Source organism: Ambystoma mexicanum, chromosome 2p (assembly GCF_040938575.1).
Source record: "Ambystoma mexicanum isolate Mex_15411 chromosome 2p, UKY_AmexF1_1, whole genome shotgun sequence".
NCBI classification, from domain to species: Eukaryota; Metazoa; Chordata; class Amphibia; order Caudata; family Ambystomatidae; genus Ambystoma; species Ambystoma mexicanum.
In genome coordinates this window covers 1008283759-1008309186 of record NC_090923.1, presented here as the reverse complement: position 1 = coordinate 1008309186, position 25428 = coordinate 1008283759, and the positions used below count along the sequence as shown (strand labels likewise).

The 25428-nt window shown below is 44.9% G+C and overlaps 1 long non-coding RNA gene across 1 annotated transcript in view; it reads right to left on the bottom strand.

The window, feature by feature from the left end:
* Positions 1-3031: 3031 nt before the first annotated feature.
* LOC138565984 (uncharacterized) overlaps positions 3032-25428 on the bottom strand; it is a 170247-nt gene continuing 147850 nt past the window's right edge. Inside the window, exon 3 of the long non-coding RNA XR_011301755.1 lies at positions 3032-3854. This is a non-coding gene — a long non-coding RNA (uncharacterized lncRNA). The remainder of the gene's footprint in view (positions 3855-25428) is intronic.

Below are 25428 nucleotides of genomic sequence, written 5' to 3'. Positions count from 1 at the left end.
GCCTGCAGGGGCTCCTTTCCTTAGCTTGGGCCCTGACCCAGCACATTCCCTTAAAGGGGCAACACTCTTGGGGGGCTCACACAAAAAAGCAGCCTTGGGAGCTGGGTTGGCATCTCACCTCTTTCAATGCCTTTCTCTGGTTTCACTTTGTTTTGTTTACCCGTTGCCAGGCACCACGCCATGCGCGATGTGTCAGTGTGTGTTTTGCCCCAGGGAGTCAAATACAGTCTTCCGGAACCAGGCTGATATGGAGTCAAGTGTAAAGCGTCTGAAATGTGCCTGGTTCTTGAAGTCATGTGCCCTCTGGCCTTCTGCCTCTTGCAAAGGTGTGGACGTGCACCTTTTCAATGGGCGATTTCTGGTGCCCGGTATGCACAGTAAGTTTGAGCCTGATTGTTAAAATGCTTCACCTGCCTAATGGTTGTCTATGCCTAGCAGCTTGTGAAGATGCACATGCATTGCATGGCGGCATCTAGCAGCATAATAACCTCTTTTAACCTGTCATTCTCCTCAATCCAAGGCTAGTTATTGTGCAGCGGGCAGGGCAGTTATTTAAAAATAAAAGGCGTTGTTGGATACTTGTCTGCAGAACTACACCATTTTTTCCAAGCTCTCTAATATCACTCGAGTAAAACCCGTTGCTGCGCAACACGCGGTCCCTGCTTCTATAACCAGGTACAGGATGGGATCCGTGCTATTATAAACATATTACTTGTGTGTTCAATACGGTGCAAACGGTGGTAAGCTGATATTATGAAATGTTTTCATTCCGTCCCGTCAATTCAGCCAACCCATACACGGTAAGACTTTTTTTAGTTATGGTGTATTGTGGTACAGTATAAGGCACAGCCATATTGTAGATAGCAAAACTGTGGGGTTTGCCCCGTTCTATCGACCGTATGCCTCATCTTTCTGTGCATGCTGCAGAATTAGAATGCCTGCCATGGTGTGTACTGAACTGTTTTGCTTCTGAAGTTGGCGACAGGATACATGCTACTCCGCCTGACTTTGGAATTGCAAACACCTGCTTGCCGCACACTGTCTTCATGCTGATAAGCAATGTCCTTATTCTGCAACTGACCAGAGAGCATATACTGTGACACTGTGGACAGCACTGTACGTGCTATTGCTTATTGCTTTCAGGGGGAAAGGGGACCAAAATATCTGAGAGCTGTTCGGTTGCCAAATGTTTTGGCTTCCGCAGCCTTACCCATCGTAGTCAATGTGTGGGAGTGATGGGAGTTGTAGTCTGAAATATCGAGAGCCACATGTTGCAGAACCTCCCATTACATCTTTCGGTATTCATAAAATATGCTAGCATAGTAGTAAACAGTATCCCCTGATGTTTAGTATAGTTAGTAATTTAAGGTAATGTGAACATTTTTTGGTTTCTCATCTGCCCCTGATCCACGCTCACGCTGATATTCTCGCCTAAAAACACTTGTGTACAGGCGCGTTACAAATGCCATATCATATCATCATGCGTCCTTACTCTTGTCACTGTGACCAAACAGTGGCTACAGTGATCATAAATAATGGGCAGGGAGTTTCCCCGGTTGTCCAAAATATAAAGAAATGAACTGTTTGTTTTTGTCTTCTTTATTTGCAGATATTAGTTGAACAGGAATAAAAAAAAATACATGAAGAAATTAGTTTGCATTCACTGTGGAGGGCCTATGGGGCCTTTTCTGATGTATCGGGGAGAGCCCTATGTTGGCTGGATGTGGGAGACCCTTTCATGACTAAAGAGGGCAGGCATTTCTGTGGGGACACAAAACTGGCCAGGCATGTCAGCGGGGCATTCACTAAGAATCCTGTCTTCATTGCACTGGGTGAACAAAGGTCTTTATCCTGGTCCTTAGTTGAAGAGACAGAGATGGAATGTTGTATGACACATGTGTGTGCGTGTGTGTCTGCGTAACTTCGTGCAGGCGTGCAAGTTTACTTTGTGACTAATGTTGCTATGTCCTGTTGTCACTAGTGACGTCAGCACAGTTGGTTGTTATTATCAGTCAACCTGATTCAGTGATAAGGCACCTGTCTCTGCGAGGACATCAGCTGAATAGGGTTTGAATGGTTGTCCAATAGAATATCCTATCCCATATGTGGGATACACTGGTTCACGCGTTGTTTGGCCAAACAGCGAGTGGCATCTCTTGTTTCTTATCCTTTGGGCTGACATGTGCATAGGGGACATGAGGGCCATTCCAGAGACCCTCTCTTCAGTACATAAAAAGAACCATCTACCCCAGGGAATATTTGGAGATGCTAACAATTACCTGCGCATCTTCCAGAGTAATGGTGTACAATTGGTTTTACAGTGCAAGCTTTTACAGACACATGCCAGTAATTCACAATTAAGTAACAGCCCTACAAAATAACAACAATAAGATGAAAACGTTTGCTTTAAGAGCAGCCTACAAGCAAGAAAATGTATTCAAGTTTTAACAAACATAAATTAGGAGTAAATTATCGAGCCTCGAAAATGTAGTCTACAGAGAACGAGAGATTAATACATCATGAATCGAGTCCCCTCAGAGAAGTTGTGTGGCTTAACTGTATATAAACTATATAAAATCCAAAACAAGCTATGTTAAATGAAAATTATAACATTATGGAACAAAAAACAATGATTTAACGGGCCAGAAGAAGCTCAAGGTTCAGGGAAAAACTTGCTGGTTACATTTTCAATTCATAATAAATAAATGTAGCTCACATCTTGAAATGGCTGCATTTGGAATTAATAATTAATAATAACATTCTCATGTGAAAATTGGAATAACTAGTTGGATACAAATATGTAAAAAAAACATTTACCGCAAAGTACAAGGCTTGGCGCAGTGGAATACAGTCACATTACAAAGATCACAGGTGAGATTAGCACTGTGGGTATAAAGGCTACACTGTGTTTCTCGTGCTGCCGGCCTTCCCCTTTTTTTCAAGACAGGCAAACAATGGAAACACCACTTTAATACTAGTGCCTAGATAAAACCTATATTATACCCCATTTTACCAGGATGTAATGGTTTACAATTGGTATTTGACAAAGTGGCATCAGTGCAACCCTGGGGTGAAGGATGTGTGGTAACATGTGGAGCAACTGGGCAAGGCATTGCAAAGAGGGATGGGTAATTGGGGTGCCGATGTCCATATACAGGATTGATGTGCTGTGTTTGAAGTTGCCCCAGGAAATGCTTTCAATGGAACAGTTGTGTTATAGGTTGGGAGCTATGAAGGAGGCAACAGATTGGGGATGGCAGGATGTAAAAGAAAGGATGGAGCAGTGAGGTTATTGGTAAAGCTGTGGAGGGGCAGCAGTCTCTGGCAGTGCTGTTTGGGGGTACTGGGCTGCAAGTCATGGAATGCTGCAGTGCAAACAATGGTCATGAGTTCTTAGAATATATTGCATATCTATCATAGACAGTGTCCCGTGTTGCAGCTGGGGCTTTTCTCCAGCTCCAATGCTCATTTTGTACAATCCGCCATAACAGGTGCACATTTTTTCTTAGCTGATACAAATATTGCTACTGGCTGCACAGTTCTGAGAAAAACTTCTGCAGCCAGGAGCGAAGCGTGTGCAAAGCCTTGCATGTGTGGGGCTTTCTAGCGGGCTCCTTAAAGTTCTACTTCTTCATATGAATGACCTTGTTGAACATCAGGATCGCAGGCAGTTTCTGACCCCAGCTCCTTCTCCTACACGATGGTGATGTCTGCAGTCTTCTTCTGGTCTTCTTCTACCACCGGATCTTAGACAGGTGGTCTGGCTAAAGCCATCTATACCACTCCATAGTGTCATCCAGTAGGAACAGCTCCCACAAGGCAACGTCCAGTGCCAACGCGGTCAATACAGGTTTCTAAGTAATGAAGATACAGCATGTTAATGACATAGGCACTCACAAATGGGAAGAACTCAACAGGACAGAACAGAACAGAACTGTGCCCACCTCGGATATCAAACCTTTCCAATCCTAATAGAAAATAAATGAGACACTAATAATGGGAAGGCCTGTAAAGAGTTGTAATAAGGAGCACGCAACACGCAGTATTGTACTTCATTCACTATCAAACACGTCAAGTCATATCCCCATGATATTGCAGCACGGAATGAGAAATTTGGGGGCATAATAAAGTAAACTTTGTAGCACAAATTGGTTTGTTTTGGAGCATTTTGGCAGCACACTTTTCATTTAGTCTTAGTTGCAAGGGAGTAGGGTACGAGAGAAGAAGAGAGAGAGCACACAAGAGAGAGAGTCATGAAGGGAGATATTTATTTACTTATAGTTTTTATAGAGAGCTACACACCCATAGGCCGCAGAGCGTACACAAATGGACAAACAAGTGGGGTCAGGCAGGAAGAAATGCACATAACAGGAGAGATCTAATTTAGAGAATTGAAGAGAAAAGTCTTGATTTGTTTTTTAAACGGGCAGTGAAGGAGATCATTTAATAAGGAGGGGTAAGGAATTCCATTCTAGCCCTGACTTCGAAACAAGTGCCTCTAAACTTCTCCAGGCAGTAACGAGGTTGGGTAAGGAGATAGGAGTTACTGGAACGCAGTACTCCGAAGGGTTTACACGCGAGATTCTTTTTTCCAAATAGGAAGGTGCAGCAGAGAGTAGACATTTAAAAACAAGAGTCTTATATCTCACTCTCTCCTTGACTGGCAACCAATGAAGCTCTCTCCTAAGATTGGAAACATGGTCACCCTTATCAAGACCAAAGACCACCCTAACAGCACTGTTCTGTGTAGTCTGAAGATGCTTAAAATTAGCTTTGGAGGTGCCAGTAAGTAGGATGTTACAATAATCCTGTTGGGAATTGATTAGCATTGTGGCAAGAAGGGAGCGATTTATGATGTTAGGATAAGGCTTCATCTGATGGAGGAGTTTAATAACATGTCCGCAAGAGAAACAAACGTTGGAGACATGCTTTTTCATAGATAACTCAGAGTCAAGAGTGACACCCAAGGTTTGTACGGTTTTAGAGACAGGAATAATATTGTCCATGATGATAAACTGAGAAAATGTAGCATCAATTTTCTCAAATATAATGAGCTCGGTTTTACTGTTATTCAGGGCCGAAGAATTGTAGGCCATCCAGTTCTGGATTTCTTGCTAAAGATTGTTCACATTTTCTGTATCAGTCATAGATACCAATCAATTCAAAAAGGACCTGCGTCTCATCAGCATAATTAGCATACTGGTCACCCAGGCCATCTAGAAGATTCAGGAGTGGTCTGATATAAATGTTAAATAGAATGGGAGACAGGCATGATCCCTGCAGCACACAGCAGGAGGGCAGAAATGGAGGGGCTTCAAGCTTAGTAGCTGTCACCCCAGATGTTCTAGGACCTAGGAAAGATGTGATCCAGTTGCCTGCCCTCTCTGAACAGTTGACGATGTTAAGAAGTCTTTCATGTAACAGATCATTATCAATCAGATCAAAGATTGCAGAGAGATCCAGCAATATAAGTAATGCAGGGTGACCTCCTTCGACAATCACAGAAATGTTAGACTTGAGTTTCAGTAGGGCGTCTCAGTTCCGTATTTGTATTTGTATTTTGTTTATTTGTAGTGCACGCCATGCCCAGGGGCATCTGGGCGCATGTTTAGAAGGGCAGTTACAGGTTTCAGTAATAGGTACATTTTAGATTTTATACATATTTACAGCATGAATAAGAACATTGCAAAGAAGAGCAGGGCGGTCCTGCATATACAGTATATACAAAGTGCAGCCAGTTTGCTGGTAACAACTGCATGGATTACAGTGAGGTGGACAGGGCATCCCATTCGTGAAGCCACCGTTTGGTTTTGTTTTTGAAGGATTGGATGGATGGGACATTTCTGAGAGCATTGGGTAGAGAGTTCCAGAGCTTAGCCGCAAGGACTGGGAAGCTCGAGCCGCTGGAAACTGGGAATAGTTAGTGTGTTAGCCTGTGCAGATCTCAGGGGTCTGGTTGCTGTGTGTTGTGTGAAGCGTGTGGACATTTAGGCAGGTGCTGCATTGTTCTGGGCCTTGTGAGTTAGAACGAGTGCTTTGAGGGATATGCGATGTGTGATGGGTAGCCAATGCAAGTTGCGTCTTGTGGAGGAGATGTGGGAGCGCCTGGGAACGTTGAGAGCTGCCCTTATGGAATTGTTCTGAGTGACCTGAAGTTTGTCAATATTTCTTTGACTAATCCCTAAGTAGAGGGCATTGCAATAGTCGATTTTGGACATGATGAGGGTTCTGGCGAGTATCAAACAGTTGTCCGTTGTTAAGAAAGGACGGCACACTGTGATAAGTTTACAAGTATACGATGACGCTGAAACTACTGAGTTGGTTTGTCTATTGAGAGAAAGAGTAGAGTCTAGGTAAATTCCAAGTGTTTTGGTGACGTTAGTGACTTTGATAACATTCCCATCACTAATGATAGATTTGTATTTGGGGTCAAGTTAAGTGAGTTTGGAATGAGAGCCTAGGATGAGTAACTCTGTTTTCTCATCATTAAGGCTGTGTTGAGCTCTAAAGCCAGACTGGTGGATGCCCAAGAGTTTATTAGCCTCTACACATTTTTGCAGTTGTACATATGCAGCTCTAGCAAGAATATTGGTCAGAAAAGGTACATAGGCTATGGGCCGATAGTTTATTGCATTAGCGGGATCCAAGGAAATCTTTTTCAATAATGGAGTAATCCATGCATTCTTCATTGAGGCTGGCACCATACCTTCTCAAAAGGACATGTTAATCATTTTAGTGATCCATGGAGTAATAGTATCCAGGGCGTCTTGCAAGATGTTGGTAGGGCAAGGATCCCTTGCACAAGTAGTGGGCTTGAGGCTCCTAATAATGTCTCGCACCTCAGCTTCAGAGCAACCTTGAAAATCAAATAATGGAAGACAAGGCAGAGCAGCAGATTTAAAGCAAGTATTAGATGTAGGTGTTGTTATGCTGTTGGCCAAGAGAAGACGTTGGTTAGCAATATTAGCTTGATGACTAGATGTTTTTGCCAAAAATTCCTCTTGAATATTTTGGCACCAAGTGGTGTCTTTGATAATCGGCAGAAAAGGTGAGGTATTATTTTCAAATTGCTTAAGGATTTTAAACAATTCATTAGGAGAGGATTAGGCTTTGTCAATACGCAAATTATAGTTGGCTCCTTTGGCTTTAATATTAGCTTTCTTTTAAGCATGAGCGGCAGCTTTAAATCTATTCAAGGTGAGACTACCAGGATTCTTGTGCCACTCATATTCCAAGGCCCTTTTGGCTTATATGACTTGTATAATATTGCCAGTAAACCAGGATTTGCTTATGGCCTCTAGTTTCAAAATGTGTACCTTTTCTGGGGACTACATATCGATGGAGGCCTTGATAGAGCTATTGATGTGATCTACTAGGTCTGAAGTATTGTCAGATTCCTTTGGTATCGAGTCTAACAGATACTAAGGCAGAAAAGTCTTTGGGCAATATATTTTTCAAATCCCGGCAAGTTACCTTGCTCCTGGGATTGCTGCTCATCTTGAGAGGAGTGGAGCCACGCTGCGAGATAGTGGGTGTGCAAGTCTGCAAGAGGTCTTGGGCCAGATTCTCAAAAGTTGATGTGCTTTTTTCATTTGCGTTCTTTGTAAAAAATGCCCAGATCACCTTATCTACAAAAGTGACCGGCGTATTTCTTGGTGCCTGTACGCTGGCCTGCCACTTTCAGACATTAGTGTCAGGAGTGCGCTACCGACACTAATGTATGGCGGGCTCCCAGCAAGTGGGTTCTGGCAGCATATTTACCAGTGACGGGTCATTAAAGGGCCTGTGAAATGCAAATAAAACTATTAGAGCATTTCTATCCCTGTTTGCGGGATGGGCATGGAAGTGGGACAGCAGAGGTTCATACCACTGTGGTTCCACTTAAAAAAGCATAACAAGGTCCGTTTTGACCTTGTCATGCAATGTGCATCCCCTTATGCCAGTTCCAAATAGGGGTAACGGGATGTCATAGTTTCCCTTGCATTTTAAAGAACATCCTGTGTCTGTATACAGCATGCACTTTAAGATGTGCAGAACCTCCTCCCCACCGATTCACGCAAGTGAGCAAATGGTCTAGAGGAGGCTATTTGAATGTGTGCATTTGTGATGCGCACATTCAAATGACCTGTGAGGAAAGGGTGCATTTATTTTGTCGCAAATGGTGAGATGGGATAGGTAGCGCATCTCATTATTTGCACCGAAACAGTTTCAGAATCTCCCCCGAGGGTGCAAGAGCATGAGTGAGGATGTGTGACAGAGTGAGAGATCAAAGGTGGGTTGGAGAGAGCAGCAGTGTGAGTGAGAGATAGAGGATGCATGCATGAGGACTTCTTGGAAGGAGAAAATAATTCCAAGCAAGTGACATCCTGCAAATAATGGTGATTTGAGAGTGCCTTAACGGTGCAAGAGAGTGTGTGAGAGAAAAATAGGAATGATGGATGTTTGAGGGTGGTGGGGTGACCGAGAGTGCACCTTGACATTCTTTTATGGGCACACGGGTAAATACAACATAATACATGTTATTATCTGGCTAGACTGGCCTAAATTGCTTCAGCTAGTCCAGACATGTTTTCTTACTATGGCATGGCATTATTTACTAGCATCATGAACATGCATTGGCAAATGCACTTTTGAATGGTTGGTGTCTTGCATCTATTTGACGATTTTTTCATGTACAAAACTAATTGCAAACTACGTGGTTTTTTACCCAATCACTGAAAATGTGCTGTAAAACAAACCTTTTTAACACATTATTTGTAACATTTTCTCTGGGGAAGAACCCCACAAAACCCCACCTTGGTTGGTTCGGGCTCCCTCGCTACGGTACGTCTCTACTGCATATTTGTGGCAAATATATACGCCCCTCCAATTAATGAATTCACTAGCTACCACTGCAATAAACGACTACACCCCCATCCAAAATGGCAATACAGTTATTGATGGAGGGGGCGGCAGGGGGAACAGGAATCCAAGTAGTACCATCCACATTAATAATGAGGACACAGAATCCCAAAAAGAGGGGTGTGGGACCACAACTGGCAAACCCTGAGCATTAAACATGCTAGGTTACTGTTCATTGTGAGTTTACCTGTGGAGACAGATCCATTGGATTACATGGAACACATCTTATGGGATATCCACTGAAGGCAGTATTAATGGCAAGGATGGGAAGATCTGTGGCCTGTGTATTTGTATTTATTTGTCATTTGTTTGTGCCTTATGCTAAGGTACTGTACAAAAACCAATGTATGGTACAATAAAGGGGTCATTATGGTACAATGAGCATCAGCTGAGAACCTACATTGACAGCAATTATGACTTAAGTAAAAATGTTTTCATAGTGGTGTGGAGCGGGGACTATAGTTGCAGGCCCCCAAAAGGTTTTGCACAAGGCGGAGGCATAAGAGTCTGATGACGGGACCCAGGGAGCCCATTGGGGGAGGGAGGTGTCGATAGAAGCGGCCCTACAGCCATCTTATTATACACATTTGAATGTAGATTGTGCTAGGAAGGAAATGCCATTTTAGGAAACAAGCAACCATTTTGAAATCAGGGCCTACTGCCGCAGTGCAGCCAGGGTGGGTAGGCCCGAGCCCAGAGCAGGGGAATACGTGTATGCATGCAGGGTCGGAGTGTAACAGGGGAGCAGTGAGAAGGACCAAACCCACACAGATTCATAAACCTTTCATTGTCTCATCATACTGTCAGTATTTGTAACACAGAAGGAATGTGCCCTGCAAGGCCATGAGGGGGCCGAGAGCTCCATGTGAAACGCTATCCCACGAGAAGAAGGGAACAAGCCTCCGACCTTCATCAGTCCAAACCCTAAGTTATAGTGCCCAGATGCCTCAGTCCCAGACCTCAGCATTCCAGTGTACCAGTCAATCCCAGACCACTAACCATAAAACTGTTAGTGTACTAATCTATCAGAAAGGCCATAGCAGAAGGCAGTGTTCACCCCACCTGGGGTCCCTGTAATTTGTGCTGTGAGGTGCCAGGGAGGAAAAGTAACACATTTTAGTCCGGGGTGGGAAGAAATGGAACGGTGCCAATGCGTCTGGGATCAAGCAGGGGTTTGGATTTGGTGTGACCTCGGAAGTAGCCTCTGTGCCCATGTCTGCAGTACCAGGTGCACATTAGGCCACAGATAGGAGATGTACTGAATTGTTCTAGTAATTGGCAATTAGGAGCTCTGCGCTGGATGGTGTATGAAGAAGAACCCCACGTGGAAGAAGATTAGCAGATGAAGCTGGGACCAATGGCCAGGAATCCCCTATGGAGCAGACCGCCTATGTATAGGGTTGCACCAACCAGCTATGTGGATTTGTAATTTATGTGATGTATGTCAGCGGTGACGCTTTTTACTTGTAAAACCCATTGTCCATGCTGATTCTTCCAGAGTGTTTCATGGCAGCAGAGTTCTTTGCTATCGCACACTTGTTTTTATGAGAATAAACCTTGTTCTCCTTGCAAGAGGTGTGAACGTTGAGGGACTTCGCTACATTTTGGTGACCCTGACATAATCACAGATTTTCTGCGAAGACAGAGATTCCAGACGGCACATCTGGAGGGGCCGCGCTCATCTGCAGTGACCAGTCCCAAGCGCGCAACCCGTAGTGGTGTACAGGAGCCGTTTTCACAGCATTCCGGTCTGCTCTTTGGAGCGGGTGTGGCTCAGAGGAAGGTGGAGGCCGTTATTGGGACCCTGTGACAGAGGAACTTGGGTGAACAGGCAGATGTAAGTACACCTCTTGCGGGTGACAACAACAGGGGTTGACGCTGAGTGAGCAGTGGGGAAACAGGGACAGCGGTGCATGGGTTTGTGTGTGTGAGGAAGAGGGAGTGAGAATGTGTAACAGATTAGTGTATATTGGAGTCGGATAGTGTGTGAAGGCCATGTGGTGGTTTTTTATTATTGTTATAAGTATATAAGAGAAGAGAAACCGAGAAGTGGGAATCTTTCCGAGCTAGGAAAGAAGATGGTGCCATATTTTGAATTGTGATAATTAGAGAGCTCAGATTCCTGTGCCCAATATATTTTGGATGGGGAAATGAGACGTAGTTGTCGTTGTTATTTGAGTTTATTATTTTAGCTTGTTGTTTTTGTGTTTTAAGATGTTATTGTGTAGCAAAAAGAGGCCAAGGGAGAGGCTGTGGAAGAAGTAGTGTGCATAGTGGGTTTAGGGAGTGAAGACGTGTGTGTGTGTGTGTGTGTGTGTGGAGGAAGTGTTGGTAGGGGGTATGAGAAACCTACGGGTGTTCTCCCAATTAGACCCCAAGAATCCCTTATTCAGGTGGCTGGGGAAGGGCTGGCGCTCTCAGATCCCAACCATGGGAGTGGATGAGCCAGGGAGGACCATTGTAAATGAATAAAGGAGAGAGAAAAGGAAACGGCACAAAGACTGCCACCTGATGGGGACCCCTTGGTGGGCGATGAGATAGGAAACAAGCAAATAATCTTTATGGTTGACACAGGTGCTACTAAATACTAAATCATGCATCAACAAGGGAGATTTCCTGCTATCAGGTGTAACTCTCGACACACAGGGCTTTTCTGGGGCTGTCGCCACGGTTCCATACACAAAAGAGGTAGCTATTAAAATAGGAGGAAAAGTGTTGTGTGCACCCCTGCTGTATCCAGAGACCTCCCCAGTACATTTGTGTTAGGGCGTGACCTCCTGAGCATATTGAACATGACCATCTCCTTCACAGACCGAGAAATAATATGTGCCACCCCAGGAATGTGTGCCATGAGGGCAATGGTGAGGGCCAGAGGAGGGGAGGTGGTGGTTTGTGGCATTCCTGTTGACCATGAGATGTTTGTGTATGGGATTACAGTTGTACTCGATGCCATGCCCCAAACTGGTACAGCATGCTGGCAGGCACCATCTGATTTCATCTTTAGGCCTGTTGTGACCCCAGAGCTTATGGCAGGGATGATACTCTCATTCGATCTGCAGGGCTAGGTGGTCTCCACAAAAATAATTCTTGTAGTGGTAAAGGATTCAAATGGGTGCCAGTGGCACACTGTATTGTGCATTGAGCTGACAGTACCCCTAAAAGAAATGACAGATGCAGAATTGTTTGAGGACTCGGGCAATGATGGAGAAATAGTGTGAGATTATGATGTAGTATCGCAAAGTGCAAAGTTCTTTGATGGCCCTTGTCATTCCACCATCATTCACTGATAAAGACTTAGAACAGATCCATGCGAGGTTATGGGTGACCAGTGCCCACGATGTAGGGCTTTTGCAGGGAGTGGCACCCATAAGAATAACACTCAGACCAGGCATAGTGTTACCCCGAGTTAAACAATCTCCACTATCCAAAGAAACAGATGAGGGAATACAAGACATAATTACTGCACTCTTAAATCAGGGGATTATTGTGCCCACCAATTCCACCAAGCAACATGACTATTTACCCTATAAAAAAGCAAAGGGGGAAAGATGGAGAAGGATTCAGGATCTCTGCCCTCTGAAGGACATTTTACAGGCAGAATTTCCTGTAGTTCACAACCCTGCGACCATTTTGTGCAGCATCCCAAAACACGCAACACATTTCACTGTGGTGGATTTGAAGAATGCCTTCTTTTCCATACCACTGCATCCAGACTCGCAATATCTCACTGTGTTTATGCATGCGCAATGCAGTTCGAGCACATAAGATTACCACAAGGGTACTGCAAATCCCCTAGTATTTTTAATAGAATACTACATGCTTATTTAGGGAACATCCAGCTGCCCAGTACTATCATCCAATATGTATACAACCTTCTGGTGTGCAGTCACAATGAGCAGCAGTTGTGAAATGACTGTCTCCTTCTTGCAGCTTCTAGCATACAAATGGTACAAGCTAGACAAAGCAAAGTTACAATACTGTCTCCAGGAATTACTTTCCTTGGGCCAATAAATATTGGTCCATGGAAAGAATATCATACCAGAACGTGCTGCATCTGTGCGCAGTGCTCTCCAGTCCAAGACTGTCAAGGAAATACAGATGTTCCTTGGGCTGTGCAATTACTGTAGGGCGTGGATTCTAGATTATGCAGCATACACCAGGCCTTTGTTGCAGGCCCTTAAAGTGGTGCAAAAACTGACAACAATATTTTTTGGACAAAGGACATGATCACTAGCTTTAATGAATTGAAGGAGGTCATCTCTACCGTCCCAGTGTTAGCAACCCGTGACTACACACAAGAGTTCTACCTGTTCTCCAATCCCAATGGCCAGATGATGACAATGGTACTCACCCAAAAAAGCATGATGGGCCACAAGCCGCGGGCCTATTAGAACAGGTGTTGGATTCAGAGTTGCAGGGACAGTTCCCTTGCGAGCAGGCGCTTGCTGCTGCTGCATTCACAATTGAGAAAAGCTCCACTGTTACCATGGGGTGTTCTGTGACACTGTATTTGGAACATGCAGTGTTTGCCATTCTGGAGTGGTCTAAACCAACGCTGACCACTGAGCGGGCATCCACGTATAAGGTCATTTTGTCCAGCCCGAACATTTATATAGTGAGGTGCAAGACAGTAAACAACTGCCACCTTTTTGACAGAATTGTGTTCTGAAGAAGACTTTGTGAAACATGACTGTGTAACATTTGAGGGAGAGGAGGAGGACATACCAAAGGCAAAATATAGGCCGCTCGAAGGGGGGAAGTCCTTTTCGTTGACAGGTCAGCAACTATTGTTCAAGTGACACGCCTGAGACATAGTGGCACAGCAGTGGTTCACCTAGTGGACAGGGAGTATGAGGTGGTGGTGCAAAAAAGGATACAATGCATTATTACACTCAAGCAGCAGAACTTATAGCGCTCATTGAAATTCTTCTCGCATCCCAGAAGTGCTGAGTGACTATCTACTCTGATTCTACCTATGTTACCACAATGGTACTTTCTGGGTCAGCACTGTGGAAAAGGAGAGGGTTCAGAAGAGCTGGCGGGTCCCCAGTACAACATGCTGCATTATTGGATAAATTGATTGATGCACTCTCCCAACCCTCTATAACGGCGGTTGTTAAATTCACTGCCCATACCAATGAAATAGACGCAGTTTTCTCAGCAACACCACTGCATGTGCGGCGGCTGAACTAGGTGCGTATCTTCCAGCGCCTGTCATCTTAGAGTATACAGTAACACACAGACAGGTGCAGTTGCCAGCCCCGTACACGTCCATCCCGATTACTCAGATAATTGAGTTACAGACACAGCTACCACAAGAAGAGAAAGAGTTGTGGAAGAAGAGAGGATGTACACAGTCCTCCACAGATTTGTTGTGGTGGGAAGTGTGAGAAACCAAAGGGTATTCTCACCTGTAGAGACCAGGAATCCTTTAGTCAGGTGGCCAGGACACAGCCATTGCTGTTGGATCCAGTTAATGGGGTTGGACTAGTGGGGAAGGATCACCTGGATAGGGAAGCCCAGGGTTTATACTCGGGGAAATATCCAAGGTGATACACAGTATTATGCCGAAGAAAGGGATGAGGAAGGCGAGCTTCCTCAAGCTTTTATAGGTTGTGCCACCTCAACCTCCCTTTCTCCCAAAAGATCTCCCTTATCCCAATCCCATGAACCTTAAGTATCTGATAGAAACTCTCGGAGCCCAAACCCTGTTGCACTTTAAAGCAACAACTCCCAGAATCCTTGTTTTATTGCTTTTCACTCAAATACTCCCCATCCTTCGTCTCCACTTCTTTCTGGTTATTCTTTTCCGAACACCCAGTCTACTACGACAAAACACTACTATTCCCACAATCCCCCTTGTCTATTTCAAGATAGGAAACACGGTCACTCCGTCTGTCTCACAAATCCTATCAGTTACACCGTTCTAAGTTTATCAAACCCCTGGTACAAACACTGTCATTTCATAGAACACCTCTTCTGCTTTCTGTCCCGCAAGATACTCAAACACTCTAATCCCCCCTTTTTTTGACACAAATCAAAACCGACAACGGACTGGTAATAAAACTGTTTACCTGACATGTACCGACACAAGGATCAGGCAAAGGCAGGCAATTGACTTAAATCATGCACACCTGAAGGCCCTTCCTTTTCACCACAGGGATAAAAGGTGGAGCAAGAGAGCACAGTACGAGCAAGGCAGTCCGCACAACGAGACAGCTATCCAGGCCCGGCAGTTCAAGAGGAAGAGAAAGGCAGCGAATATCACAAGGGTGACGAGGAGAGACACAACCTTACCCTTTCTGATGCAGACCCACGAAACCTCCGCAGAGGGAATCGTAAGACCGAGGACCACAGCCCAAGTGTGTTGCAACAGATGTCAATGGTACACAGAGCTTGTCGACGCTGATAAGCGGAAGCGAGAGAAACTCCTGCTACCGTGGTACTGAAAGTAAAAGAAGAAAGCCAAGCGGTTCATCACAGCCGGTAAGTCGAGGGGAGAGCTGTGCTGTGGTGAATGAAAATTGCAAAATTTCATAGTGAGAAAGTTCAAAGAACTGTAAAAGTGTAAAGGGGAGACCAGCTGCAGAGGTGGTGAAGATACTCTGATTGATTCCCATCTGAGAAAAACTACAGAAACCAGAAGGCTGTAGGAGAGCTGCCAAGTTAGGTCAAAGTGGTCATTCAGGAGGTCAAACAAAATCCCCATACAGTCGAAATCCTTTGACCTACGTACTTGAGAAAGCAAGGGAAGTGAATCCAGCAGACAATTATGAATGTGAAGTTAGCAAGAGTGAACCGGACCGAGGGATGCTGGCGAGAAGGGGGCAAGTCTAAAGTCCCAAAACAAACGTTGACAAACGTTGACAAACATGAACTCGGCCAAGGGATTTCCACTAGGAACTGTTTAAAAAGACATTGACATATGAGAAGGGTCCGAGCCCGAACGAGGGAGTTCCAGGGGTGAATCCATCACCCGAGAAAAGCCAGGGTAAATCCAGTGGAAGGAGGCTGAAAGTAGAGAAGGGGTCTGGGCCCAGAAGAGGAGGACCCAAGGGTGAAGCCATCACCCGTGAAATATGTATAACAGAACTTTGTGTTTGTTAATTTTCAAATGGTAAACCTATCAGTCCCTCGGGACCAGGAAACCAACCACTGAAGACCTTTTCTATTGAAAGGAACTGTTTTAGGATCCAAGCCCAGAAGAGGGAGATGCAAGAGTTGAAAAGGAATAACCTAACATTAAGAGGAACAGGGGTCAGCACCCAGAAGAGGGGAACCCAGGGATGAAGAGCCCTCACCCTAAGTAAAACCAGGAAATTAACTTTCATTTGTTGAAGAATCTTTTGTTTTATTGTTTCAATACTTCAGGCCCTCGAAGGCAACAGACTTTCAATAGAAATGAGACTTGGCAATCGAGGTTCTTGATAAACTGGAACAGAACTGTTGACTCGTGCTGGAGAATCCAGAGTGTGTGCTTTGCTCCCAAGATCCCACCTTATCCCTTGCTCACAATGTGGGGAAGGAAGATCCAGGCTACCACATCCTGACATATTATTTGTGAACACTTCTTTCGTTCTTTGAAAACTATCCCAAACCCTTTTTGTAGTAGTTGTAAGGTTTGGCAATAGGTTTCTTAGTATAGGTCCTTTTTATTTGACACGCCACTAGAACTGCCTTATTTTACTTTGATGGTCGACGCTTGCTCCCATCTTAGATTTGGGTTTTGATTAGGCGTTTTTCCAACCTGCATACAGTTTAATAAACGCCCTTGAACTGTGATCACTTGTGTCTGTCTTTACTGTTAGCACCATGAGTTCTTTACAGAAGATAGCACAGGAAAAGTTGTTATGCCACACAGACTATTGCTGATCGCTTTTGACCAGTTACGTCATACCACACACTTGTCAAAACAACACATGGCTGCAGACATACAGGAGACCTGGTTTGTTCCCAATCTCCAGGAGGCTCTTTCTAATATGGTGATAAAATGCATAACCTGCCAGACATACAGCATAGGTCACATTCTAAGAACTGTACGAGGAACTTTGCCTCGTCCTACTACGTGGATATGGGAGAGCTTACTAGGCTCTGAAGCAGAAAAAGCTGTAATAGCATGGGAAGTTCTACTGTGGGGCAGGCTGGGAGGATGACGAGGAATAGGTGGGAGGAACATCCAGTCGAAAGAACGTTACAAGGGTTAAGTAACTTTTTCTTCGAATGGATTGTGTCCTCCCATGTATTCCTCATCTTTGATAGACTCCCAAAGCAGTGTTTGTTTTGGTGGCGGGAGTACAAACTTAACTATCAATGGTCACCATGAACAGAACGGAGAACAGCTTTTCCAAAGCTTCCATCCTCACTTAGGGAAGAATCAAGGCAGTAATGCTTCGTGAAAGTGTGTATTGAAGACCACGTAGCTGCCTCACAAATGTTTTTAATAGGAAACCCCCTTTGCAGATCAGAAGAATTAGCCATGCCCATGGTGGAATGGGCCCTCAAGCCTTCTGGAGGAGCTTTGCATGCCAGCCTACAGCCTTCTGAAATCACTTGAATAATCCATCTGGATAAGTTCTGCTTTGGTCATCTGCACCAGAATATAGTTAAATCTGTCTGGTGCGCGTTAGAAATCTTCAAAATAAAAATAAAAAAAACATGTGTTACAGCCTGACCCAGTCTGTGACCTGTATAACCTATAAATAGTTGATCATCCAGACAAAGTTTGGACAGTCTAGAAATGTAGACGCCTAGAGCTCTACAAGAATCAAATCCATGCAACCTCTCTTCCTCCTTGCCAGGATGAGGTGGAGGATAGAAAGTGGGTAACACAATCTTTTGTTCTACTTGAAAGTCTGAAATGATCTTAGGGAAAAATGAAGGGTTAACCCTCTGGACGACTTTGTCCTTGTGGAATACTGTAAAGGGTGATTTATATGATAGTGCCTGCAACTCACTCACTCTACAAGCTGAAGTGAGTGCTGCTAACAAGATGGCCTTGAACGTTAGTAACCTTAAGGGACATGAATGTAGTGGTTCAAATGGTGCACACATAAGAAATGTTAACACCAGATTAAGGTCCCAAAAGGGGACCAGAAAAGGAGTTGGAGGAAACACATTAGTGAGTCCCTTCAGAAATTGTATTACCAGGGTTATCTTAAAATATGTAAAATATGAAGTTTCTTCAGACGAGCGCTTGAAGATGGATAGCGCCGCCAAATAGACTTTAATTGTCCCAACGTGAAGCCCCACATTAGCTAGGTACAGCAGAAAGGACAGAACCTCTGGTGTTTTAAATAGCAAAGGGTTGACATTCTTTTCCCTTCACCAGCTGCAGAATTTGTTCCAATGGCAGAGGTACAAAGACTTAATTGCTGGCCTTCTGGCCGAAAGCAAAATCTCAATTACGTCATCCGGGAGGTCCCAATCCTTGTACCTCAGCCTCTCAGATACCAAGCGTGAAGGCTGAGTGTCTTCACCTCTGGATGGAGAACCTGACCCTCCTCTCCTGAGGGAAGATACTCTCTTTGTGGAAGATGTATTGGTGGACAGATGGACGTGTCCAGATGTTCTGGGTACCATGTCCCCCTGGCCCAATCCGGGGCATTTAGGATCCTGAATTTCCTGAACTTCCTCAACCTCCTGATCATGTGTGGAATGACGGGGACTAGAGGAAATGTGTGCAGGAGTGGAAACTCCCAGTCCACCATGAACGCGTCTCCTAGCGTTCCTCTTGGGGGAAATTCCCTGGAGCAGTACAGTTTGCACTTCCGGTTGACACTGGTCACAAACAGATCCACTTGAGAGGTTCCCCAAAGGGTGAAGATTGCTTGAAGGACTTCCTGAGCTAGTTCTCACGCGTGGGAGACTGTGCTCTGCTTACTCAGAGCGTCAGCCACCGTGTTCTCCTCTCCAGCTAGGTGAACTGCTGATAGAGAGATTACTTCTTGAATTGCCCAGAACCACAGCTGCATTGCCTCTCTGCACAGTGGTAGTGATCCTACACCTCCTCCCTAGTTGAGGTAGTACATGGCCACTGTGTTGTCCGTCATTATCAGGAAATGTTTTCCCCGTACAGAGGGCAGAAAAGCTTTCAGCACATGTCTGATTGCTCTCGGCTCCAAAAGACTGATATGTAGTTTGGACTGTGATGGAGACCAACGACCGTTGATTGTCAGATCATTGGCGTGGGCTCACCACCCCGTGAGTGAGGCATCCGTCACTACTGTTATCTCTGGCCATGAGTGCCAAAAAGGTTCTCACTTCAGAATGTTGTCCTTGCAGGCCCACCACAGGAGATACTGTGTAACCCTGCTTGGAACCTGTAGTAGGTCTGACATTTTGCCCAAGAATTGAGACCATTGTGTCCTGAGAGCCCATTGAAGGGATCTCATTCTCAGGCGAGCCTCTAGCACCAGAAAATGCAGGATGCCATGAGGCACAGCAACCTCAAAAAGTCAAAGGGCAGGAGACGATGGGCACTCTGAAACTTGGAGATTATATGCAGAATATCTTGAGCCCTCACCTCGGGTGGTGAGCTCTTTCCCAAGGATGTATCCAGTAAAGCCCCTATGAACTCGAGCTTTTGAGATGGTGTCATATGGGACTTCTTGTAATTGAGGGAGAATCCCAGTCTGTGAAGAGAGTGGCAGGTGACGTTGAGATGATCCAGGACTTGTTCGGGAGAACATGTCCTGATCAGCCAACCATCCAGGTAGGGGTAGACGTGAATCCCCCCTCTCCTGAGACCCGCTGCCACCACTGCCATAAGTTTGGTGAAAACACTCAGGGCAGAGGTCAGCCCGAATGGCAGAACTCGAAACTGATAATGAGAACCGCCAACGGCAAACCTCAGGTACTTTCTGTGCTTGAGATGGATAGGCACACAAAAATAAGCATCCTGAAGGTCCAATGACACCAGCCAATCCTGTGGTTGGAGGGCCTGAAGGATCTGAGAAAGTGTGACCATCCTGAACTTGTTCATAGTGAGGAACTTGATCAAGTATCTCAAGTCCAAGATGGGTGTCAGTTCTCCGTTCTTCTTTGGGATTAGGAAATATGAAGAATACCATCCTTTGTTCCTCTCTGCTTCAGATACCAGCTCTATAGCACCTTTTTCTAGCAGGGTCGATATTTCCTGCACAAGGAACAGATCTGGAACCTTAAAAGAATGGCTCCCCTGTGGATGGTTCTGAGCTCTCTGAATGAAGGGAAGGCAGTAACCTTGGGCTATAGTTTCTAATGCCCAAGCATCCGAAGTAAGGTCTCGCCATTCTTTCAGATGCTGAGATAGTATGCCTCCCACAGGGGTGTCATGACTCAAGACCTCAGAGAGGTTTTGAGGTGGCTGAAGCAGTTGCTGCAGGTAAAGATGCTACTGCTTGAGCACACTTTCCACCCCTCCCTCGTCCACCATAAAGGAATCTTCTTTGGCCTCTTTGACCAGCCATTCCTCTCGCTCTTCCAACTGAGGAGTAGTAGCGAAAGGATCTACCCCTCCAAGGCTGTCCACTGGGGCGAAAAGGCTGAGGCTGCCTAATAGCGGCACCCAAATATTTGGCTGCTGCCTTTGTGGTCTGCAGCTTCTCAAGGATTTCGTCAGCCTTGCTGCCAAAAAGATGAGACCCATCAAAAGGCATGGTAAGGAGTCTAGACTGCATGTCAGGTGCAAACCCAGATTTCCTTAAACACACAAATCTGCAAATGACGGTGCTTGCTGCCATTGCTCTGATGATGCTGTTAGCAGAATCCAGACCTGACTGAAGAGACTCGCACATGGCTTCCTTGCCATCCCTAACAATAGCCAAGAAACCGTATCTTTCCTCCCATTGGGGAATATGCTCAGCCGCCATAGACATGCAGTCCCTTAGAGTGTATGAAAACCTTGCCAAGGCACATGTGGAGTTGGCAGACTTAAGAGCCATGTTCCCCACAGAAAATACTTTTCTTGCCAAGGCATCTACCACATTGCCATCCCTATCCGGTGGGATGGTTGGATAAGCTGCTTGTTTTGAGGTAGCAGTAGCTTCCTGCACCACCTGCCTTTCTGGGGTAAGGTGTTTCGATGAGTAGTTGGGGTCACTACTTGATGGGCAGTATTTTCTTGTCAAGTTCTTATTTACTGCCGGACTTGACTTTGCTTTTTTCCAATTGGCACTTACCCTTTTCTGAAGAGCAATGTGGAAAGGTAAAATGGGATCATGATCGCTTGAGGACCTTTATCTAGGATGTCTGTAAGGTCATCCTGCTCGAAGGGGAGGGCAGGCCTGCTCCATCCAAGAGGTAATCTACTACCTTAGACATCAACTGCTGGAATGGGGCATCTGCATGCTCATCAGACTCAGGCTTTCCAAATTCTAATTCTGGTCAAGTGTCCACTCCACCGGCTATTTGCAAATGTTGATATAGGTCTTCAGTATGGATTTCTCTAATATAAAGCTATCAGGGACATTTGGTGTGCCATACTGAAAACCAAATGACTCATCATTATCAGATGGCTCATTGTCGTCATAAATAGAGGTTAGAGATTTAAAGCAATCTTTTCTTGGCAAAGGAGTGAAATATTCCTCCAGTAAAGGCGTCGAAGGCTCCAAAAATGGTGAGCTCGACGCTCTAGGAGTCATTGATGTCTTCGACAAAGACATTTCGACTTCTATGGCACCGAAGGTGTCGATGGCATCAATGGCATCGATGGCGCCACGGGTGTCGATGGGCCCGTTGGCATCGATGGCGCAGCTGGTTTTGATGGTGTTGATGACCTCGACTTGTCTTTCGATTTATGATTTGAAGGATCCTTCGATGATTGCTCATTGTGTCAAGGTCTCAACGGCTCTCAGTGTGGATCTGGCCTTTGTCCCGGGCTCAACGGCATGTAGGATTTGGCTCGAGCCCTTTCCTTACCGGCTTTAGAAGGTCCAATAGGAGCATGGCTTGTCGAGGGTTTCTGCTTTTCAAATATTTTGGGCATTTCTAGCCTGAATGCTTCCCATTCGGCAGGAGTGGAGGCCTTAGTGGGACAGGATATAGCTCTCTCAGGAGAGGAGTCGGACGAGGACGTTGAAGTAGGCCACTTATGGTGCCTTGTCTTTGACTTCCTCAACGTTGATGAGGAGTGATGGGGGCCACTCCTTGACCTGGACCTTTTTGCCTTCTTTCTTCGGGGAGAGTGGCCTCTCGCATTGTCAGAAGAAGGTTTCTTTGATGGGTAGTTGAAGGGTATTCCTTAGGGAATCTACCTACCGCCAATTTCCCCTTACACTCCTTCAGAGCTTTTCTTGTCATCGATTGACATCTTGAACAGGCCGAGGTCTTGTGCTCCACACCAAGACACCACAAGCATACTCGATGCAAATCGGTCAACGACATCTTGGCATCGCAGTCTTGACACTTTTTAACCCAGTCTTCGGGGTAGTCAGTGTCGAAGACAAATACATTTTTGTATATTTCGAGAAGGAAATATCAAAGCGTGCTATCATTCTCGAGGCGTAAGCTTACTCGGAAAAATGGAACTGAAGCCAATGGGCGCTGTGCGTGCTATATATGCCTTCGATGACATCATCCTCGAGAGGGAGGCCCTTGAGGGGCATCGAGTCAACTGCATCGACGCACAGCACCCTCTGCCGAAAAAACATTCTGAAGCAGCTGAAGATGGATATTGAATAGTATTCCTCAGAGATGAGGATACGTGGGAGGACACAATCCTTTCGAAAGTAACGCATTTAAGTGTGGGATGGGAAGAACTGGGACAACGCTTACACATCTGGCATCGAGCAGTTTAGAGTTAGTGTGACCTCAAATGTAGACTCTGCACCCATGTCTACGGTACCAGTTGCACATTAGGCCACGGATAGGAGATGTACTGAATTGTTCTAGTAATTGTCAATTAGGAGCTCTGCACTGAATGACATATGAAGAAGAACCCCATGTGGAAGAAGATGAGCAGATGAAGCTGGGACCATTGATCTGGTATCCCCAAAGGGTAGACCGCCTATGTATAGGGTCGCAACAACCAGCTATTTGGATTGTAACCTATGGGATGTACGTCAGTGGTGACACTTTTTACCATTAACACCCATTGATCATGCTGATTCTGCCAGAGCGCTCCATGGCAGCAGACTTCTTTGCTATCGCATACTTGTTTTTATTAGAATAAACCTTTTTCTCCTTGTAGAAAGTGTGCTGGGCCTTTTTCCCTGGTGGGGTGTATTTATCTGGTGTGGGCGTTGAGGGGCTTCTCTACAAGAGCAACACGAAACGTGGGATAAGAATGAATAGACTGTAGAGAAAGAGGGAGAGCCTTCCAGTAGAAAAGAGCAAGCAAAGAGAAGGAACGAAAATGCGAGGATGCGCATGGAGGACGGGGTACAGTAAGAAGAACATTTTATTGGGCGCGAAGAACACAGGAGGGAACATAGAAGATAACAAGAAATGTAAGACAGATAGGAGCAAGACTCTAAAGGGACTTCAATTCAATACTAGAAAAGTTGAATTTCATTTGAGAGTGAAAAGGTAGCCAATGAAGAGAGGTCAGAGAAGTAGAGTTAGAATCCCAAATAGGTAGAATGAACAAGACAGAGATAGAAGAAGTAAAGACAGACTTTAAAGGAGCTAAACGAGAAACAGGAAGACCAAAGAGAAGTGCAGAGCAATAGAATAGTCGTGAGAAAATTAGAGAAGAGATTAAAAGCTTACTGGCGCTAAAGCCTAGGAGAGCCTTAACTTTCCAAATGTTAAAAAGATGGAATCGAAAGGAGCGCAATGTGATAGAGATGTGATAGGCAAAAGAAAGATTGTGTCAACGTGAAGGCCAAGATTACGAGCAGTAAGAGAAATAGGAAGAAGAGAGGGTGAAAACAAAACAAAGGAAAGAGGAACAGGCAGAGAGATTGTGTTTGCTGGGAAGAAAGAAATTCAGTTTTTGAGGGATTAAGAACAAGAAAGTGATCAGACATCCATGTTTTAATAGCAGAGAAACAGGCTGAAAGATTCATGTGAATAGTGGATGTAAAGGAGGAAAAAGATAGAAGGAGATGGGTGCCAATGGCATAGAAATGGTGAGACAACCCGATAGAAGAAATAATATTAGCCAGTAGAGAGGTATAGAGAGAAAAGAGAAATGGACCAAGAACAGACCCCTGTGGGACACCATGCAAAAGAGGAAGGGGGTCAGAGCAAGTACCGGCTCAAGAGACCAAGTACGTGTGATTAGATAAGTAAGATTGAAAATAAGATAAACCAGAAAACCCAAAAGAAGAAAGAGTCTGGAGAAGTAGTGAGTGGTCTACTGTGTCGAAGGCATCGGATAAATCCAGAGGTATGAGAATAGAATAGTGTTTAGAATAGCGAGCAGAGAGCAAAGAGTCACAGACAAAGAGAATGGCTGTTTCAGTGGAGTAAAGAGGTCAAAAGCCAAATTGGAAACGAGGTAAAATAGAATTACGGGTGACAAAAGAAGAAACCTGGGAGTAGACAAGATGTTCCTGTAATTTAGAAAGGTACGGGAGGAGAGAGATGGGCCGAAGGTCAGAGAGAATAGGTGGATCTAAGGAGAGTTTTTTAAGATGGGAAGGATAGTAGCATGTTTAAACAAAAGAGGGAAAGAAGAGCAACTGAATATCTGCGAAGACTGGTGAGATAAAAATTAAGGGATGGATAGAGTCATAGTAGAAGAAGGCAGAGGATCAGAGTGAGAGGAAGTAAGAGAAGCAAGTGAGATAGCTGATCGAAAAGAATCAATTTTAGAAGTAAAGAAGTTAGTAAAGTCAGGTGCAGTAAGCATCAATAGGAGAGAATGGTCAGGAGAAGGAGGAGTCAATAGATGAGAGATGGACTGAAAGAGAGGTTGGGGATGGGATGATTGAGAATGTAAAAGATCAGAATAGTAGAAGCATTTAGAAGAAATAAGTGCATCATCATAGAGAGTATGGTAGGAAGAAAATGATTGACCATCAGCTTATGATGTTGCAGGATAAAGATATGCAGAATAATGTTTTAAAATTTAGTTCCTTTGATTAATCCTTAAATCTTTGGAATCCCTCATGCGAAAATGTCCTGCACATTGTGAATAACTGCCTATATTATGGTGACAGTTATCGTTATTTATGTCCGGATGTAATGCATCCAATCGATCAACCAAGACTTCGCCTTTGAGTTTCTATGAAATTACGCACTCCTTGGCAGATGTCAGGATGAGACAAACCAAAGTATGATGGTAGCCCTCACTAGCTGTGAAGAGCTATGAGCAGCCCAGATGGCTTGGCTGCGGATCCTGAAGGTGACTGATGTCACAGCGGGAGGCAGTAGTGGACAGGACTAAAAGGAATTCTGAGGATTTCCCGGTAGGCCCGTGCACAAGGGGCCTCCTTTGTGTGGGTTTTTTTTTGTATTTTTTAAACTGCATTGCTGTGCAGCACGCAAACAATGTGGATGTAGCAAAAACAAAGAGATACCTTCATACTTTTCAGGCGCTTGCATATGAAGAGTTCTGTTACTTTCCTGAAAATGGGAGATGGGGCCACTGATGCTCCCTCC